General features: G+C 43.0%; 1 protein-coding gene across 3 annotated transcripts in view; it reads right to left on the bottom strand.

Moving 5' to 3' along the window:
* Positions 1-14,495, bottom strand: part of JARID2 (jumonji, AT rich interactive domain 2) — a 222,511-nt gene that overhangs the window by 66,111 nt on the left and 141,905 nt on the right. The window lies entirely within an intron of this gene.

Raw genomic sequence — 14,495 nt, 5'->3', positions numbered from 1 at the left:
ACAAATTCATAAGAACAAAGGACATGCATGGAGTGAATCTGTCTCAGTCCTGGTACTGGGTGATGGACTGACACTCTCTGGTAAGTTTTAGAGCATCCCTGGGTACAGCTGTAGGAGATGAATGGATGCAGGTGGTTTTAGCAGTCAGGCTGCAAATTACTTCAAGCCTATCTGAAGGTTCTGATTAACTGCTAGGTGGCAATGAATATGATTTTCTTTAACACGTCTAGAACGCAAATTGGTATTAGGGAAAGCACTCTGGGGCAGGACAGATACCCAGAGGGGGTCTTGCTGGGAACCTGAGTCAGCTCAGCATTTAAGAACATGCTAATTTCTCACTTAAGCAACTGGGATTCTAATTATGATCTTTATTACAGCTTCAAAAAGGAGAGAAGCTACTGAAAGAACTTAAAACCTCATTGAGAAAGGATGCAATTTTATGTCATTTTCCTCCCTAATAGCAGAGTATTTACATAATGTCAAACTGAAACACATATCAAATAACACTGAAGGAAAAGCCAGGTCTTGTCACTCTGCAGCAGGCTTCACTGTTATGACTTACAGAAAGCACAGTTATCCTTCAGCGTGGATGAAACACGTAATTGGCAAACCTCTTCTTTTTCATGGATATTAAACTTAAATAGTTGAGTAAGAGGAGGTTTGTTACTGTATTTTAAACTTCCACAGTTTTGTGGCTAAAATGGAAGGGAAAAAAAGAAGAAAATCCCAGCAGTGTTTGCATAAATATATACACATCCCCTAATGACAACAGAGAACAAAAGTAGCATCAGCAGTTTTATCCCTAAACTCCATATAAAATTGTCCATGTCCTCACTATCCAACTCCCACCTCCCCCCTCCCCAAACAACAAAAAGCACAAGCCATACTTACTGCTTATTTTCATCTTCTTAATGGCAAATATAGTATGGTGTTTATAATTTCTGAACTGATTGAACACATTGATTTCCTCGTATCTGTGAACAATTATCTTTCCAGAATGAAGGTCTTGTACAGATCTGCCTGTATATCCCCCAAATTACTCAGATTGCCTTGCAAAGCTCTATTCCTTCAAGCAGACTGAGGACTCCCGCGCAGGATGAATGGGATTTTAATTTCAACCAACTACATTTCTCTCACCAAAACCACACATGCGGCCAGAGAAAAACGCTTTGTCTTGGCTTCTGTTCTGCACAAAACTTATGGTCTCTTGCCAAAAACCAGACTGTAAAGGTTTGCAAGCAACCCTGCCTGCTGCTCTCATCTGCACAGCGATTCTTCCCCATCAATGTGCTTCCTCAGCTGGGCTGTTAAAAACATACACTATCCACTCACCACATCTCTGAAACTACCTGCTCAAATCTCACTTGATAAAAGATGAGCAGCGAGGATGACTCCACAACCACCACCACCCCTAAAAGTAAAGGTTAAGCCTGTTTCGTGGTTCAAAATTAACCCTTTGCAGCAAAGATCTGCCAGGGCTGTTTGCAGCGTCCCTATTATCGGTCCCTAGAGCATTGAAAGAGGATTAGGGAATGACTTGTAAGTTCAGCACAGACATGAAATGAATTAGTGAGTTGGAAGTACTTTTGGTTCAGTCTGTCTTTGAAAATACACTCTCCTCTAGCCATCCTTCCCCAATACAAACAATTCCCTGCTCGTTTTGCTTGCCTACTTCCCACGGGGCATACGGCCTGGCAGCATCACCAGCTCTTCACTACCCACCATGGTCCCGTGGGGGCCCTTCATTTCGGTGAGGACAGTGAAAAAATGCCAGACCTTCCCTCCACCCAGCTTCAGGCTATGACCGTGAAGGTTTGCCGCTTCCTGGGGAGGCTGTGGAGACTTGCTGCTACATGGTCAGATGTGTCTGAGATGCTTCTCCTCAGACACCTCTGTTGATGTTTGCTGTACTTCCTCCTGCTTGGTTTGAGCTCACCAGTGCCACAAAAACAGGCCTGCTCCTTATGAAATACCAATTTTTTATTAAAACCCTGAGCAGTTACAGGGCGTAGGCATCACCAATTCAATTTATGAACGCTAGTAAACAAAGGCACGCTTTTGTGACTGCAGCGCCCTTTTAGGTTTCTGCAACAACTACCGTTCTTTGCATGGATAGGCATGTGCTCCATGGGCTTCTACTTCTGTGCCTGAGGGTGTACAGAGCAAGCCATGAGCAAGAAACAAGCTATTCTGTAGCTACAACACACCAGGATGAGGCACTGAGGTTAGGAAACAAAAGCCAACCTTTTAAGCAGCTTTCGCTCCAGATTTGTGTAAAAATGACCAGTTTCAATGGTGGGTCAGCGAAGAAAAACATATACATTTCAAAACATGGGCAACAACTTAAAACTGTCTCCTTGTGAAGGAGTATATGCATCTTAATAACCTCATACGTCCCCATGAAAACCTCTAGAAGCATAAAACCAATTATTTCGGGTACAGTTTCACGTTACACTTAATCCAATACAAGTATGAAGCTGCTGCCAAAAAAGGAGGTACGCGGCTCCACTATGGTTACATCAGATCAAGCATAGCAGCCCGTTGTACTCACTCACACACCACTTCTGAGCAAGGCAGAATAGGTAAGGAAGTGATAAAAGTGCTTAGAAAGACGTTTTGTGCGTGATAAACACGTAACACCACCAGTCTGGCTTTGCTCTTTGCTTGTTAGTGCAACGATTTCTGCTGGAATGACCTATTAGCGTGCATTTGGCAACAGGAGGCAGATTGGCACAAGTGGCAAAAAGAACAACAAAAATCCTGTTTGCATCCTCAAAACAAATTACTCACTCTGTCCTCATTGAAAGGGTATATGCTATGTAAGACTTGCAAATATGCAAACAGACAAAACTTTGCAAGAAGGAAAAGGGTGAGGGAAGAACTCAAAACACCACCACATCTAAACATCATGCAAACGCCCGACATGCAGCCAGAAATATCCGGACTATTTAAAAATAAATAGTAATTCCCCTTCTCTCAACAGAATGTTATTTTCATTCTACTGCTTTCGGGAGACTTCACCACCTACCTATAACACAAAGTTCAAAAGAACCTCAGCCTGAGGAAGCCTCACCTCCTTTTAGTACGCTTTTCTTCTGCTGAACCAACTGTTTAGGTCCGAGACAGCAAATTACAGCCAGAGACTAAAACTCCACAACAAAATTATCCCGAGCGTACAAACTCAGACTAGGCTGGAAAACATTTCTCTCCAAAGCAAAATACACTTTCTGAAGCTTTTCCAGACTGGAATTTATTTTTAGTTGAACATTTTAAGCAAATTGCATTTTTTAGAATCAAAATTTGTTAGCTAAAAATACTTCAGAAATGTCTTTTAAAATAGAATATCCTAGCACCATTCCTTTAAGCTTGTAGAAAAAGGACATGTTTAGGAAGAAAATACCTACTACACAAAGGCAGTCTTTGCAAAGCAAAGCAAAGCTCCAGCTAGTAATACCAGTCTGTGTTAAATTTAGTAAACATTAATACTCTAGGTAACAGCACATGCTATGTTAGCTACAAACCAAGTATTACATTATCAGTATGCAAGATTTAGTTGTACATTGGTACAAAAATCTGACAATTTTCAGTTTATTACTCCATAACTCCTAAGTGAAAGCAAAGCATAAGTACTATAAAACATACACAAAGAACAACATGCACAATTGAATTGATAATATGTATGCATTCATACTATTTATAATAAATTCTGGGGTTGAGAGACTGTCCTCATACATAAGCATCTCAACTGGGAAGAGATTTGCAAAACAAACTATCTTTTTCAAATGTTCTCTAATCTCCAGCAATCTGCAGGTTTTCACAAAACTTCCTGCTTGTTATATACTACAATATTGCTTGCTGTTTGGTCTCACAACCTTTCACTTACTCCTTGAGCTTTGCTTTTGCCTTCGTTATTTCCTGCTTTTCTGTTGCCTGATGTTTGTCCTTCCTTATAACAGCACCACTGAAGTTGGATTTCCAAACCCTATAGGAACCATAGCTTAGGTAGCTGATTGAGTGTCACCATTTTGTTATTAATTCCCATTTTCCTTTTCAGTGTAGTGTATTTTTCACTTTCTGAACCGCTAGCAAGCAGCCTGCAAGCCAAAGCAAAGGAATCTACACCTCTGTCTTCCTAAAAGCAGCGTCAGTATTTGGTTACTTTGCCTGTGTCACCTCTCCTGAGAAACTGCAATGTGAGTATTTGTAGATATTTATCACATTAAAATCACTACTACTAACCAGGGGCGATGAGCCAGGAATACAGACTTGCTTAACTGCCTGATCTAAGGCTAGCTGTTGAGGAACCATCCTCTGTCAAAACACATCTTTAAATGGGGAGAGTTTGGGTTTCTTGTTACTGCTCAGTTAGGCTTTGCAGTTCCCAGATGTCTTTCAGTATTACGCCTCTCAATCTGGGCAGCGGAAATTCAGTGCACCGTGTATTTACTTTTTTCCATCCAGGGGTTTGCCCTCGCATGGATACAGCTGAGCTACGTTCTGTGGGACCCTTCCCATATTGCTGTCTCAACCTGTCTCATACAGCTACACACAGTTGCAGTCAAACATTACGGCTGTCCTTCCATCAGCCGCTAGCACCCGTTACAGGGAGGGCTCTGGCACAGACAGGCACTCTGCCTCACCGATTTTTGCTTTTGCGCTGACCACTCTGTGCTAGTATCATTATAGTTTCCCCTCTGCTGTGTACCTGGGTCATTTATTTCCTTACTATGACACTTTGCTGGCTTGGCAAAAGAGTTATCTCTCTGAGTTTTACTTGTCCCTACCCCAATCTAGATCAGGTTCGAAGCGTACCATCTTTTGTTCTCATCAGAGCCGATACGCAACTTAAACGTTTTGTTTAATTGCACTGTACAACATGACACTCAAGTCTAGCGCACAACATGCCTGTTTGCAAAGATTCATTTGTGTGTGCAGCTTCATTTATTAAGGTAAACATAACTCTAAGTGATAGGCTGTAGATATGTTCTGCCCGCATAAAAAAATAAAAGGTAATTTAGGCTTTAATAGCCAGGTGTCTGCTGCAGATCAGATGATTATCAAGTGTGTAATTTCCAGCTGAAAGAAAATCAACCACGTGACAGGCATTTCTAGGCAAGCCCAAGGTTAGCATGCAAAACTTGGTGCTGGAGGTATCATTCTTCACAGGACAAATGGGAAATCCTTATCACCATTGCATGCGCCAGAGGGAAGCATGGCTAAGCTGTATTTCACCCTTTCACTCCTGAGAACAAGCCCAAGACATTCACTCCAAACAGTAACCTTCCAGAGGACCACCAGATCATGAGAACAGGGCTCCAGAATTCAAACCAACAAGCCGTCTACATCGACACTGCCAAAACTTAAAGGAAACAATTTCCCCCGCCCCCATCTGTGAGGGTAAACATTACTTGGAGAAATGAAAAAATGGGGGGCGGGGGGTGTGGGGTGTGAAAATTGTCCTCAGTACAGGGAGATCTTGTTGGCTCTTGGATCACACTTGAGTTCAAGTGTTAGCTCTGGCAGCACTAGGCAGCATGTCTGTCTGTATGTATTCATAGACTGCTGCAACCACTGTGTCCCAAGTTACGATGTCAGATGAATAACCAGCATCACACCAAGAGCAGAAAGCAGGCATACGAAGGAGTCCTTTGAACTGCATTTCCTCTCCTGCATCCCCCTAAGCTTCTGGGATAGTATTTTCTGCCTGTATCAGTGGTATCTGTTGCCCATTTCAACAACATGCAAGCTCAGTTACTGCTGCCAGCAAGTTTGCAGTAGTGGAAACCGAGATTCAATCACCATCTGTGTCTCTGTACCTGTTTGTACCAGGAAGAAACTAGAGGGTAAGAGACCTGGTCACTCCCATCCATGCAGGCACCAAGCGCAGGTAACCAGTACAAAGCATGTGGTCACTCTAAGATGTGACTCCTTCAAAATGTTTTGCAAGATCATGTAATCCAAGATACAACCCAGGCTGGCATTACTAAGTAATTCTTAATCCTGTCATCTGATTAGAAGAATCTGGGTTAATTTTCAGTAAAACAAACATTCCAGTAAGGTTGAATGCAACAATTTTCAGAAGTTATTTTTACTGAGCCCTTCATTCACTCAGTCTTTTTCACCTTCTGTAGTCCAAAAATTTGAAATTGGGCCTAAATTAATAACACGATTTTAAACCAGCCTTAAATTCTGAAGTGAACAAATCAAGGTAAAATACTAAGCCCATCTCCATTCCAGCCTTGACTGTTGAGCCTAACAGGGCACATTTCCATACATAACACTGCTTGCTCTAAAACTTTAGCCACGATGAATGGATGCGCATTTTCCTTTGGGTTTGTTTGCGTTTGTTTTAAATGGGAAACAGTTGGTTTCTGAGAACCTCCTCTCCTGCAAACAATAGAAAGGTGCTTGGGAATGGCATTTAATGAATGTTAATTGAGCTAACCCATATGCTTAATGACCAGTTCAAAGTACAGCTGGCAGCTTAAACTTGTTTGCTAAAAACTGCTCAAATTATCACTAATTCTGGAATCACCTATTTTTTCTGACCATGCTCACTGATCACAAGATGGTATTTGTAGTGTCCAAAACTGCCTCACTTCAAGCAGTTTAGCAGAGATACTTATACCCACGAAGTGAAATAGCTGACTGTTAAAACAATGTACAAGACAGCCTTGGGCAAACTGGGAGTTCTTAGAAGCTGCTGGACACTGCTTACCACCCCACCTCCACCCCACCCCCATTAATTGTGGGGGAACCAGACAACTCCAGCCACCATATACAAGCCTCGTATATACTCCAACTCGCATATACAAGCGGCCACAATGACATAGGGATGTAGACCTTGCCTGCTAGACTGAGGCCCATACGAGATGGTATAAATGAAGTTGTAGAAAACTAAGACTGCATTCAGATTCCAGCTGTGGGACACGACAGGTTGCATAAAGACACCCAGGCTAAGCAACCCTTCAAATTCATCAGTCCGCATGAGAATCTAACAGCATCGCTGCAGACACTTCACTGTGGGTCCTACAAACACTCCTCCCAACGTCCCAGTTATTGCTGACAGCCTCACCACCACAGCCAACAGCATTCAACCCGACCAGCTCAGATATGCTCACACAAGCTACAAATGTGCATAGTAATGCAAAAGCATCCCCACCAAGAAGGGACAAGAAGCAGGAATGTATTGCAGCAGTCCATTTTGGAGGGGGCTTTGTCCTGGATACATCTCTTTTCTTGCTGTTCTCTGGGATATGCATGCTGCAGCTTATGATACTAGAAAAGACATGTTGACTCTATGGGACTAAGCTATAGTGGGAGTCACTGCATTAGTGCGGATCAGTCCTGAGTGCTATTTGATGAGCACTTATTTCAGCAGTACCATCGGTTCAACAGCTTCCCACTCCTCCTCACACTTCCTCCTGTTCACAGCTTGCTTGTGCTCCTGTGCCATGCTCTGGAGCCATTCTGCAGTGCTTCTCATCTTCATCTGCTACTTGGTTTCTTCACCGGAGCACTCTGCAAGCTGCTTATCAAGCACAGATACCTACAGAAGCACTGAGCAAACGGAGACCTGAATTACCGGTTCCTGTATCCAGAAACGGGGGCTGCCCCTCTTTTCTGGCAGCGTAGCCCACGACTCCCCAACTTGAGCCAAACCCACCACCCCATACCAGCAAGTTTTACAGGAAGCACATCACCAAGGAGTTACTTTAGGCTAGGCCATTTTATGCTACGCTGTTGCACAGAGAAGAGCATCACCGCATACCAGAAAATTAAAATGTAAAACCATGGCAGCAGGGAAGAAAAAAAAAAAAAAAAATCAAGCACTCGTTCACATTTGCTTGTTTTTTTAAATAATCACTAGCAGATGTCTGAGCGAGTATTATGCCCTGACAAACTTTTCTTCAAGGAGGAACCCACAAAAATAAAATTTTTTTTCACATTAAATCCTGTCCCATGTGCTGGAAGTAAACAAGGCAAACTCCACCCTAACAAACACCTTCCACACTGGTAGGAGGATGTAATTTCCAGTTCACTTGCACGGTCTCCACCTACTGGCAAAGAACCGGCAACGTCCTGCTGCCTGGATTCGCTACAGGTGGAAGAGCGAAGCAATCCTCCTAGTTTTCTGATATTCAGTAAATCCAGTGTGGGGAAGCCTAGCGGCACAAAATGGTCTCCCCTTTCACTTCACCCACTCTGCAACACCATCCTTCTGTCTGCGTTGGATTTCATGTAACAAGGTCCTTGTTATCTACCACAGGTTTTTTTTTCAAAAGCCTTTTTGGCCCTACAAAATGTTAAAACCTGCCCATTTTCATAAAACTCGAGTGCTTTCCCCCTACTTAATGACACAGAAGCCAAAGCTACTTTTAGCGCAACACATTGTGCAACTCCAGTATTCTTCTAGTATCATTTTCAGTGTTCTCAGACATCTGAGGGACATCTGCAAAACCTGTTTGCTTCCCAGTTCCCAACCAGGGGACATTAAACAAAACCAGCACAGTTCAGATGACAGAGCTTCCCACTTCCTTACTCATGCGACACCCTCTGGCACTACGCGAAACCCCAGTTCCTGATAAATTCAGTGCTGTTCTTTGTTCCATATTCCTCTTCAAAATGTTTACAGATTCAGACTGAATGGTGAATGATATGCCAAATAATACCAAACATATCAGCAGCTCCCTCCCTAGTAATCTGACCAACTGCTAAAACTCAAGAGGATGCAAGATCAAAGCTATGCGACTGAAGGAAAATTCTCTTTTCGCTTTGAGCAGCCTTTCTTCTGCAATTGTGCTTTTTAAAAAAAAAAAACCAACTAAAAAAACCCCATGTTATTTTACAGATCATTTCATTCTTGTTTTCCAATCTCAGAAAAATATGCATACCTCAACTCTTGCAATCTTTCACCTTTGCCCTAAAAGCAACTTGCACTAGCCAGAAAGCCAGAGATTACTTCTGGCAGAGATGTCAGAAGTAACAGTGTATGGATCATTTTAGCCATCATCTGAATGGCTGAAAAACTTCCTGTTCAATTAAGTCCTCCGTTAATCCCTACCATTTGAATAAAATTTTCCATCTGCTGGCAGGAAGTGATAAAAGTCACACAGTCAGTAAGTTGGGGGCATTTTAACCTCTTGCAGAGGTTGCGGCTTGCAATTTAACCACACCTGAAACCAGATATCTGCACTTCCCACGGGGCCAGCCTTTCGAAGGCTCCTCTACCATCTGGCTCTCACCAGGGACTCAACATTTCTCTTGTAAAACTACAACATTTAGACGCACAGTGAGACAAAAATAAAGACACAAGGCATCCTATATCTGCTGCACAGACTTTATTCTGATAAGCAGCAAAGTGATCACTTTCACATAAAACACCCATCAATCACATTCACCATCTTGCCAAAAAGGATTACTAAATAGAAACACAGGAATGAGCTATCGAGGGAAAAAAATAAAATAAAAATTGGTATATTCCATTATGTTAAACCTACACTATTCTTATATAATTCTGAAGATAAAAGACAAACTTTAGCAGGTGCTATGTCCACTTTTTGGTCTCTTCCCTTTTCCTACATCATTGTAATTTTTTGCATTAAGTTTCTCTTGGAAGCAAACCAGGACCCTCTCCAGGCTTCCTCCCCAGGAGTCAAACAGCCCATTCTTGCCAGTCAATCAGGCAGATGCAGTCAATAGTCCCAGTGACTCTGTTCATGCCTTCTTTCAAGCCATGCCACATCCTGCTACCAGTCAAACTGGCCTGAAAAGGAAAGGGGCCATTCATGCCGTACCTCTTCTCTGAGGGACACTAAATCCTGTGAGAGGGGGCTGGCTGGACTGCCAGAGCATGCTGTCTTTCTCTTCCTCCTGAATGCCAGATGAAGTAGTTGGGTACTAATGATATGGATGGAAACTATGGTTACAATTCCTGTGCCACCACAATCTATAGCCTTCCCCACAGACTTTCTTTCTTTACCTGCAGTAGTAAGTATTCAATACTCTCTTGCTTCTTGCTGCATGTGTCGGCTCGGGAGACTCTAGTAAAAAGATTATTAGGTGTGTATCAAACTCATTTTGGTACCAGGTAATCATAGTAAAAACTGTGTAAAAAAAACAGTAAAAATACACACACTCAAACTGTGCATACACACCAGAGATTTGCCTGGAAGTGAAAAAAATACAGTCCCCTCTGGGAAGACTTTGTTCACAGAACAGTGAGATTTATCAATGCTTCATCTTCCCTAATACCCTCCTTACTTTTACTCTTAGGATATGGCAGTATGTGAGCAGCAGGATACCTGACATTTGATAGTACAACCCAGACAAACTAGTTTGCTGATGGCGGAAGGAGAAAGTCATGTTCCCTCTAGTCCTGCATCCCGTTGTGCACTTGGACCAGGAAGGGATGGGAAGGCACTGTCCAGGCAGAAACAGGGCAAAGGGAGTGGGACCATACCATTCTGGAGCAGCAAACCACTGCACTGCCTCACCTGCATCTTTCCACCCTAAATGAGGGGGCTGAGTTTGGTTTAAACTGATTTCAGCAGCGGCTGCTGCAGAAAAAAGGTACAGTATATGTTCTTCCTTTCATCTCCAGCCACACATTCCTGCTTATGCCAGCACTAGAGCTCCTGAGACCCCATAATCAGCTGGCTGAGGAAGTCAATCTAGCTGAAAATTAATTTATAGGGGTTTTTTTTCCTTTGTCAGGTTGGGCTTCATAAGCACAGAAATGCTGGTGGTGGCACAAAAGAGGTGGCAAGAACTCACGGGAAGGAAGAACAGGACTGCCTTTTCCAGTAGCAGCTTGCATTAAGATCACCGTAAGCTGACTGAGAAACACATTAGTTACTGAACTGTAAAACTTTAACGGAAAATGTGCCTGGCAGCAATGCTAGTGTAGTCCCCTTTGCTGTCTTTTGCAACAAGGAGGCTAGTCTCCATGAAAACTTTGCAGCAAGGAAGACGAATTTGGGTGGTGTTTTTTTGTTTTTTTGTTGTTTTTTTTTACTTGATAAGCTTGGGGGTTTTTTCTTTCCTTTTCTTTTTTTAATAATGAAAAGGTCTGATTTCCTGCACTTCTGCCCCCATGAGCAGACCACCCACCACTCTTCCCTGTACCATCATAAGCAAAGCCCCAGCTTACCAATGTTTAAAATAGGAAGGAGAGGATGGCATTCCAGATGCTGTCGACACTGACAGTGCGGCTGCGTAAAAGCCGAGCACTTGCTGATCTAGATGCTCCATGGGCGAAGCGTCCTGCTCGGCAGTGGCTAGCACATCACTCCCAGTGGGCTCCTCTGGAAGTGTCCCTGAAGTGTGGCCACCCTGCCACAGATCAGCTGTGTCCGGCCAGCACCTCATGCCAGTGCCCAGCCAGAGGGGACACCTGACAGCAAGAGTAAAGAAATGGCCCTGAGAGCAGACCACTTGTACTTTCCAGGAACACATGCTTGCAACAACCTTAGGGTCACGTTCAATACATGTCTCCGTTAGTCTAAACTCACTCCGATAATTAATTAATTTCATACTTAGAGAGGAGACCATCTTCAGCCATTTTAATCTGCTGCTAACCTGCTCTGTGACAGGCAGCGAGATGCCTTCCTCTTACCACGTCACGCTACAAACTAAACCTGGCACTAAAGGACTTCCCACTGTATATGTACATACACAGACGTCAGCCTGCTCTACACTTCTGACACCTAGTCTCAAATGTGAACCGCGACACCGAGCCTCAAATGCGACAGCCCCAGCGCACACACACCTTGCTCCTTGCTGCATCCTAGTGCTTTTATTTGCAACCTGATCCTCCGTAACAGATTGCATACCTAAGCTTAAACTTCTCCTCAGATCTGCATTTTTTGGTCTCCTTGCAAGAGAGAGGTTCCTGCCCATCACTACAGCTGGTCGTGCCCATCTTTCAAACCCCACTAGAGTCAAAACTGCCTCTGCCACAGCCCATCAGTAGCATCCACTTAGCCCTGTCACCTGTGGCTCCAGTGGACAGGAGGCCCCCCAGCAAGGAAACCCCACCTCACTAAGCACATTCTTGTCAATCTGTCCAAAAAGCTCCAAAACACTGTGGTGCTTCCTGATGCCACCTCTCCTCCTCAACAGCACTGAGACAACGTTTGGTCCTCAGGCAAATCACTTTACTTTTCTGTCCCTTTCCCAGGCTAAAATTAGGCATTGACAAAAGGAAGGCAGGCAGCAGGATTAAAATCCTATGAAAAATGGTGTGTGCGTGCACCCATGCCTGTTTAAATTGGATGAGGACCTGAGGCTGGTTTGCCACGTGGCCATGCAATAGGTTGTGGCAGAGTGCTCCCACACAGGAGCGGCAAGAAATTGGCAATTACTTCAGCTAGGACCACCGGTGAACATTCAATGAACTCTCGGCACCAGTTCATTTAGCTCTCAAAATCCGTGCATCTGAAAGGCAATTGGTGAAAACGCCATGCGAAGCCCTGCTGAAGAACGAAAGAAGCGAAATTGGAAAGAGCACTTGAGCAATAAGAGAAAGCAGGCAATAAGGCCAGGAGGAATAAAGAAAGTAAAACATTGCGAGGGAGCGCGAAGAGCTGTCGGTACGTTCAGGAAAGTGGAAGTTACCTGAAAATAAAATGGAAATCCCACAAGGACCAGACAATGGAGGAGAGAACAGCAGTGCGGCCGAAAACATGCCTGATTAGAAAACTGCAGAAATCTGACAAAATATGCAATGCTTTTCATACCCAGCCAACTGCTGAGCCACAGGTAAACAAATACATGGAGGATTCCATAAAACCCCCGAGTATTTTCTCTATTTTAAATTATATTAATTATGGGTTCAGTAGCTAGGGATACTGTTCAAAATAACAAACAAATGCAACCACAATGGGTTGTGTAAGCAAGTGCCCTTAGCACTAAAGAAAATCTTAATAGCTTGAAGGTGAGAATTAAGTCAACAAAGTCAACAAATAAAATAAATGCATCTTTTATCACACCATTACCAAGGGAAGAAAATGCCAAAAGGCAGAACTAGAGATGCTTCTCCTGAGGCCTGGCTGGCAACACAAGATTGCCCCAATTTAATTAAATAAGTTTTGTTAAATCAGTTCAAATCCACGTGGACTGTTATGGGTTAAGAGTAGGTTAAACCAGTGCCTTGTTGACAGATAAATCAAAAAGACAGCCTGTCCATACAGCCTCTTGTGCCAGTTTAACTTCATTAATTTAAAAGCTACATCTTAAGTTAAATTAACATAAGCCATCTAGAAATCTCAGCAAAGCACCACCACTAAGACTTGAATGATTTTGGATCAGTAAATCCAAAATGACTTCTAAAGCTATCCCAGATTCCAGCCCACCTATTCCAAGACCTGCTGTCTTCTGTGACAGTTTTCTACTGCAGGCAGAGGCAGATTTTGTCTTTGGAAGAAATTTAAGCTATATTTCCATCTCTAAATATTTAAATTCTTTACTTTGGAAAAGGTACCGACTCCAACCTCACATTTTGAATCTATATGGGCAATATTAAAAACATAACATATGGAGACACCCCTAGCCTCATACATTGTTCAAAATCTAGGAATGCGTTTTGCCTAACGTGCCAATCTATATTTTTGTGCATTCACCAGTGCGAGGGACTCCTCGCAGCCAGGCAGCTTTAAGTGTTCCAGCTCTTCCGTGCATCACTGTTACATAAATCTGCAAGATCAGAAGCTACACTAGAACTAACTGGGTCACTACCAGTATCCCTCTTCATAGCTACTGTGTGACCTTAGCCAGCCCAACACGACCGATCTGGTTCACAAAGCTTTAAACTGAATAAAATTAAACCTATATAGGAAAGTTTTACTTTATTTGATGTTTTATATACATGCACACACACATACACGTATACATATGTACATAAAAAGCAAGGATTGGAGACAAAGATCAGAAATATGAATAGCCAATTTTTAGATTACTATAATAAGCTTTGCAGAAGGTATTTCAAAATTTAATGAGATAATAAACCATCATAATTAACTGCATTTTACATACCTCTCCCATTCCCTGAGGGGAAAGAAAAGCTTTAAAAACAATCAGAAACCAAAACTCAACACTCCTCCAGACTTAGTAAGGAACCCATCCTACCAAAATCAGTGAACCAGACACTGTAATACCAGCAAAGCATGCCTCTGAGGGAACTAAGAGTTTAAGCCCGTTCCCAGCTCTAGCCCTTTAAAGGTTTTCTAAATCCAAATGAAACCAATGGAGTGCCATCACCCTCAAAGGGCAGATGTAAAGCAAAGCAGCTGTTGTTGCTCATGTCTTCGCCCAGCATTAGGAGTGTCAAATTAAAGACTTCTCAGTTTGACTGAGCAGTTCCTTTAGAAGGATTTAGCAGCCAATTATTACATACAATCATTTCCCTGTAGAAAGGAGGTGTCAAGGTGAAAACCACCAGGAGAAAAAAGGAAGGGGGGGGGGGGGGGGGAGAAAATGGGGTCAAACACACACAA

Source organism: Haliaeetus leucocephalus, unplaced genomic scaffold (assembly GCF_000737465.1).
Source record: "Haliaeetus leucocephalus isolate CR32 unplaced genomic scaffold, Haliaeetus_leucocephalus-4.0 Scaffold373, whole genome shotgun sequence".
Taxonomy (NCBI): Eukaryota; Metazoa; Chordata; class Aves; order Accipitriformes; family Accipitridae; genus Haliaeetus; species Haliaeetus leucocephalus.
This window is presented reverse-complemented; position numbering and strand designations above follow the sequence as displayed.